This window comes from Bactrocera oleae, unplaced genomic scaffold (genome assembly GCF_042242935.1).
Source record: "Bactrocera oleae isolate idBacOlea1 unplaced genomic scaffold, idBacOlea1 ctg00000011.1, whole genome shotgun sequence".
NCBI lineage: Eukaryota > Metazoa > Arthropoda > Insecta > Diptera > Tephritidae > Bactrocera > Bactrocera oleae.
In genome coordinates this window covers 177,501-185,000 of record NW_027212754.1, presented here as the reverse complement: position 1 = coordinate 185,000, position 7,500 = coordinate 177,501, and the positions used below count along the sequence as shown (strand labels likewise).

At 26.7% G+C, this 7,500-nt stretch overlaps 3 non-coding genes across 3 annotated transcripts in view; all 3 read left to right on the top strand.

The window, feature by feature from the left end:
• The first annotated feature begins 3,597 nt into the window (after nt 1–3,597).
• LOC138858681 (small subunit ribosomal RNA) lies at nt 3,598–5,587 on the top strand. The gene has a single exon (XR_011397721.1). It is a non-coding gene; the product is annotated as a small subunit ribosomal RNA (ribosomal RNA).
• A 625-nt stretch (nt 5,588–6,212) lies between these two features.
• On the top strand, nt 6,213–6,391 carry LOC138858656 (5.8S ribosomal RNA). The gene has a single exon (XR_011397697.1). It is a non-coding gene; the product is annotated as a 5.8S ribosomal RNA (ribosomal RNA).
• Nucleotides 6,392–6,893: 502 nt separating this feature from the next.
• LOC138858686 (large subunit ribosomal RNA) overlaps nt 6,894–7,500 on the top strand; it is a 3,977-nt gene continuing 3,370 nt past the window's right edge. Inside the window, exon 1 of the ribosomal RNA XR_011397726.1 lies at nt 6,894–7,500. This exon is cut by the window's right edge and continues 3,370 nt beyond it. This is a non-coding gene — a ribosomal RNA (large subunit ribosomal RNA).

The window sequence follows — 7,500 nt, the reverse complement described above, 5'->3', positions numbered from 1 at the left end:
TTCAAATTCTATTATATTTATTTCAATAATAAATATATGATAAAAAGTATTTTCGGGTGCAACACATTAATATTTTATTTTATTTAAAAACCATCCTTTTACACATATATTTTATGAGTAAATATTAGAATAGCTCACAAATAAAACTAAAATATTGTTTAATATTTATTTCTACAATATGTTAGTATAGAATAATAGATTTTTTATGTTTTTGTATAAAACAAAATCTATTTCTATTTAAACTAACTGTAGGAAACCAGGAATAAAAAACGCTCATTATATACAATATGTTAGTACAGAATATAGAGTTTTGTATAAAACAAAATCTATTTCTATTTAAACTAACTGTATAAAAACCAGGAATAAAAAACGCTATTATATACAATATGTTAGTACAGAATATAGAGTTTTGTATAAAACAAAATCTATTTCTATTTAAACTAACTGTATAAAAACCAGGAATAAAAAACGCTCATTATATACAATATGTTAGTACAGAATATAGAGTTTTGTATAAAACAAAATCTATTTCTATTTAAACTAACTGTATAAAAACCAGGAATAAAAAACGCTCATTATATACAATATGTTAGTACAGAATATAGAATTTTGTATAAAACAAAATCTATTTCTATTTAAACTAACTGTATAAAAACCAGGAATAAAAAACGCTCATTATATACAATATGTTAGTACAGAATATAGAGTTTTGTATAAAACAAAATCTATTTCTATTTAAACTAACTGTATAAAAACCAGGAATAAAAAGGCACACAAAATCAACTTTCATTTTCATATTTACTTAAAAATACATATAAAGTAAAAAATATTTCCATATAAATACTAAGTAAATAAAGTCATACAAGTATGAAAATTTTCATACAAGTACTAAATACATAAATCATATAAGTATAGTAATATTCATACTTATAAGTATTTAAAAACAATTTCTTACTAATAAACTAACATAAGGAATTCAAATATATAAAAGTATAATACATTTCCTAGCAGTAAAAAATTTTCATATAAGTACTAAATGTATAAAGTCTATGAAGCAATAAATTTTCATATAAGTACTATTTCAGTATATGTCAATTTGAGCAGATTTGTGCAAATTTGTTATAAATGTTCTCTCCCATGTTGACGTTACCAACCCGAAAATATATGGAAAAATTCTTTTAACCTATTTAAAATTTAAAAACTCATATATACGTGGGTAATTTATATCATTTTCAAATATCGTCATGGTCATAATACAACTAATAACATCAAAAGTATTTTTACAATCGATTTTTTTTTTAAATTTTTAACTTGTATGACTTCATATTTAATACTTATATGAAAATTTATTACTTCATAGACTTTATACATTTAATACTTATATGAAAATTTATTACTTCATAGACTTTATACATTTAATACTTATATGAAAATTCATTACTTCATAGACTTTATATTTTTTATACTTATATAAAAATTTATTACTTCATAGACTTTATATTTTACTTCATAGACTTTATACATTTAATACTCATATGAAAATTTATTACTTCATAGACTTTATATATTTACTACTTATATGAAAATTTATTACTTCATAGACTTTATACAATTAATACTTATATGAAAATTTATTACTTCATAGACTTTATACAATTAATACTTATATGAAAATTTATTACTTCATAGACTTTATACAATTAATACTTATATGAAAATTTATTACTTCATAGACTTTATACAATTAATACTTATATGAAAATTTATTACTTCATAGACTTTATACAATTAATACTTATATGAAAATTTATTACTTCATAGACTTTATACAATTAATACTTATATGAAAATTTATTACTTCATAGACTTTATACAATTAATACTTATATGAAAATTTATTACTTCATAGACTTTATACAATTAATACTTATATGAAAATTTATTACTTCATAGACTTTATACAATTAATACTTATATGAAAATTTATTACTTCATAGACTTTATACAATTAATACTTATATGAAAATTTATTACTTCATAGACTTTATACAATTAATACTTATATGAAAATTTATTACTTCATAGACTTTATACATTTAATACTTATATGAAAATTCATTACTTCATAGACTTTATATTTTTTATACTTATATAAAAATTTATTACTTCATAGACTTTATATTTTACTTCATAGACTTTATACATTTAATACTTATATGAAAATTTATTACTTCATAGACTTTATATATTTACTACTTATATGAAAATTTATTACTTCATAGACTTTATACATTTAGTACTTATATGAAAATTTTCATACTTGTATGACTTTATTTACTTAGTATTTATATGGAAATATTTTTTACTTTATATGTATTTTTAAGTAAATATGAAAATGAAAGTTGATTTTGTGTGCCTTTTTATTCCTGGTTTTTATACAGTTAGTTTAAATAGAAATAGATTTTGTTTTATACAAAACTCTATATTCTGTACTAACATATTGTATATAATGAGCGTTTTTTATTCCTGGTTTTTATACAGTTAGTTTAAATAGAAATAGATTTTGTTTTATACAAAATTCTATATTCTGTACTAACATATTGTATATAATGAGCGTTTTTTATTCCTGGTTTTTATACAGTTAGTTTAAATAGAAATAGATTTTGTTTTATACAAAACTCTATATTCTGTACTAACATATTGTATATAATGAGCGTTTTTTATTCCTGGTTTTTATACAGTTAGTTTAAATAGAAATAGATTTTGTTTTATACAAAACTCTATATTCTGTACTAACATATTGTATATAATGAGCGTTTTTTATTCCTGGTTTTTATACAGTTAGTTTAAATAGAAATAGATTTTGTTTTATACAAAACTCTATATTCTGTACTAACATATTGTATATAATGAGCGTTTTTTATTCCTGGTTTCCTACAGTTAGTTTAAATAGAAATAGATTTTGTTTTATACAAAAACATAAAAAATCTATTATTCTATACTAACATATTGTAGAAATAAATATTAAACAATATTTTAGTTTTATTTGTGAGCTATTCTAATATTTACTCATAAAATATATGTGTAAAAGGATGGTTTTTAAATAAAATAAAATATTAATGTGTTGCACCCGAAAATACTTTTTATCATATATTTATTATTGAAATAAATATAATAGAATTTGAAATTATTAATTTCAAATCAAGAAAAAAATGTATATACTCTTAAAAAAAGGTATATATATTACTATATGCATTGAAATAAAGTAAAATGTATAGAATGATATTATTTGAAAATTTTGCCAATATAAGAAGAAATATCGTTCTTACATAATAATTAAATAATAATATGTATAGAGAACGAAAATTCTTTTCACGATACCAAAACAAAAATTAAAAAAATCCATTACAAAATCACACAATAGAAATGAAATATAATGAAAAAAAATATAATAAAGAAAGAAACATAGAAAAATTGTTGTGTATATTGTAAATGTTTTTATGTTTTGTGTATTTGTGTATAATTTTCAAATAAGAAAATATCATTTTAAACTTTTATATAATATAAAAAATATTATATAAAAAAGAAATATATATTATTCTGGTTGATCCTGCCAGTAGTTATATGCTTGTCTCAAAGATTAAGCCATGCATGTCTAAGTACAAACAAATTAAAAGTGAAACCGCAAAAGGCTCATTATATCAGTTATGGTTCCATAGATCGTTAACAGTTACTTGGATAACTGTGGTAATTCTAGAGCTAATACATGCAAAATAAACACGGATCTTTTGGAACGTGTGCTTTTATTAGGCTAAAACCAAGCGATTATTCGATCGTTATATTGGTTGAACTCTAGATAACTTGCAGATCGTATGGTCTCGTACCGACGACAGATCTTTCAAATGTCTGCCCTATCAACTTTTGATGGTAGTATCTAGGACTACCATGGTTGCAACGGGTAACGGGGTATCAGGGTTCGATTCCGGAGAGGGAGCCTGAGAAACGGCTACCACATCTAAGGAAGGCAGCAGGCGCGTAAATTACCCACTCCCAGTTCGGGGAGGTAGTGACGAAAAATAACAATACAGGACTCATATCCGAGGCCCTGTAATTGGAATGAGTACACTTTAAATCCTTTAACAAGGACCTATTGGAGGGCAAGTCTGGTGCCAGCAGCCGCGGTAATTCCAGCTCCAATAGCGTATATTAAAGTTGTTGCGGTTAAAACGTTCGTAGTTGAATTTGTGCTTCATACGGGTAGTACAACTATAATTGTGGTATGTACATTACCTTATGTATGTAAGCGTATTACCGGTGGAGTTCTTATATATAATTAATACAATGTATTTTTTATATATTCCTCCTATTTAAACCTGCTTCAGTGCTCTTCATCGAGTGTTGTTGTGGGCCGGTACAATTACTTTGAACAAATTAGAGTGCTTAAAGCAGGCTCCAAATGCCTGAATATTTTGTGCATGGAATAATGAAATAAGACCTCTGTTCTACTTTCATTGGTTTTTAGATCAAGAGGTAATGATTAATAGAAGCAGTTTGGGGGCATTAGTATTACGACGCGAGAGGTGAAATTCTTGGACCGTCGTAAGACTAACTTAAGCGAAAGCATTTGCCAAAGATGTTTTCATTAATCAAGAACGAAAGTTAGAGGTTCGAAGGCGATCAGATACCGCCCTAGTTCTAACCATAAACGATGCCAGCTAGCAATTGGGTGTAGCTACTACTATGGCTCTCTCAGTCGCTTCCCGGGAAACCAAAGCTTTTGGGCTCCGGGGGAAGTATGGTTGCAAAGCTGAAACTTAAAGGAATTGACGGAAGGGCACCACCAGGAGTGGAGCCTGCGGCTTAATTTGACTCAACACGGGAAAACTTACCAGGTCCGAACATAAGCGTGTAAGACAGATTGATAGCTCTTTCTCGAATCTATGGGTGGTGGTGCATGGCCGTTCTTAGTTCGTGGAGTGATTTGTCTGGTTAATTCCGATAACGAACGAGACTCAAATATATTAAATAGATGCTTTCAGGATTATGGTGTTGAAGCTTATATAGCCTTCATTCATGCGTTCATCTTGAATGTACAAGTGTTTGAATGTGTTTATATAAGTGGAGTCGTACCTGTTGGTTTGTCCCATTATAAGGACACTAGCTTCTTAAATGGACAAATTGCGTCTAGCAGTAACGAGATTGAGCAATAACAGGTCTGTGATGCCCTTAGATGTCCTGGGCTGCACGCGCGCTACAATGAAAGTATCAACGTGTATTTCCTAGACCGAGAGGTCCGGGTAAACCGCTGAACCACTTTCATGCTTGGGATTGTGAACTGAAACTGTTCACATGAACTTGGAATTCCCAGTAAGTGTGAGTCATTAACTCGCATTGATTACGTCCCTGCCCTTTGTACACACCGCCCGTCGCTACTACCGATTGAATTATTTAGTGAGGTCTCCGGACGTGATCACTGTGACGCCTTGTGTTTCACGGTTGTTTCGCAAAAGTTGACCGAACTTGATTATTTAGAGGAAGTAAAAGTCGTAACAAGGTTTCCGTAGGTGAACCTGCGGAAGGATCATTATTGTGTTCCTATCCGAAAAGAAAAAAAAAATAATTATATAAAAACAAAATAAAAAAAAAGAATAAAAAAGAAAAAAAAGTTTTCTTTTTGTTCTTTTCATTCAAAATGTTTTGAATTATACAATGTTTTGAATGTTTTTCTGTTTTTTTTTTTTTTTTAACTCCTTGTAATGCATTATGACAATATATATTATATTGTGAACTTCGCATACATTGTATTTGAACGCAATAAAAAAACCTTTAAACATATAGCTGTACTTATTATTTATATAGAAAATAATATTTAATTGTGATATTTATATAAAATATTATAAATGATAAGTTAACTTGTTCACATTAACGTGTGTAATACCTTTTTTTTATGGTATTTTCTATTTGTGATTAAAAACATGTTGAAAAATTTAAAAAAAGAAAACGCACAAATAGAGAAGAAAATAATATATAAAAGGTATTACTGTTTTTGTTGACCTAAGACATGCGCAGCTGCAAATGTTTGGGTTTAAAATTACAATTTATTGAAAGATGTTTTAAACTTATGTATTAAAAATTTATTATTGATTAATTATTAATACTTTCAATAAATTAAAATTCTTTGACTTTGAATTAAAAAAATACAAAAAAATTATCACTCTAAGCGGTGGATCACTCGGCTCATGGGTCGATGAAGAACGTAGCAAACTGTGCGTCATCGTGTGAACTGCAGGACACATGAACATCGACATTTTGAACGCATATTGCGGTCCATGCTGTTATGTACTTTAATTAATTTTAAAGTGCTGCTTGGACTACATATGGTTGAGGGTTGTAAGACTATGCTAAATTAGTTGCTTATTCTTTTAGTCAATTAATAGAATTTAAGCATATGGCATATTATTGGATTGTATTTTTCAATCCATAATATTAATAGCATAAAAAGAAATATAGAAAATATATTCTTGAATACCTCATATTTGAACGAAAATTTATGATAAATGAGAATCTTAGTATTCCCATAAAAGAAAAAATTTTCAACATTATTTAAATTATATTAAATAATACATAAGAGGAATGTCTAGCATAAAATAAATTTTTATTCTAGAATTAATTCACTCTATTGTATTGAGAAAAATTTATAATAAAAAAAAATATATGATATGTGGAGGAATAATGTTGTTAATTTTATTAATTATTATATTATGAATTTTAAAAAGGGATGAAAAGATTGAATAATATTGAGTAATCAAGATATAAAAATATATTTCTTTAAAATAGCAAATAGCAAAAAAATTAAATAAAAATAAACAAATCAATCTAAAATATATTTTATACAACCTCAACTCATATGGGACTACCCCCTGAATTTAAGCATATTAATGAGGGGAGGAAAAGAAACTAACAAGGATTTTCTTAGTAGCGGCGAGCGAAAAGAAAATAGTTCAGCACTAAGTCACTTTGTCTATATGGCAAATGTGAGATGCAGTGTATGGAATATCTTAATATCTAGTATGAGAAATTAACGATTTAAGTCCTTCTTAAATGAGGCCATTTACCCATAGAGGGTGCCAGGCCCGTATAACGTTAATGATTACTAGAAAGATATTTCCAAAGAGTCGTGTTGCTTGATAGTGCAGCACTAAGTGGGTGGTAAACTCCATCTAAAACTAAATATAACCATGAGACCGATAGTAAACAAGTACCGTGAGGGAAAGTTGAAAAGAACTCTGAATAGAGAGTTAAATAGTACGTGAAACTGCTTAGAGGTTAAGCCCGATGAACCTGAATATCCATTATGAAAAATTCATCATTATAACTGTAGTATTTAATTTTAAATATTATAGTAATAGTGTGCATTTTTTTCATATAAGGACATTGTAATCTATTAACATAATAAAATATTTATCAAAAGATCATTGGTTTTTAAGTTTATTCAAATTA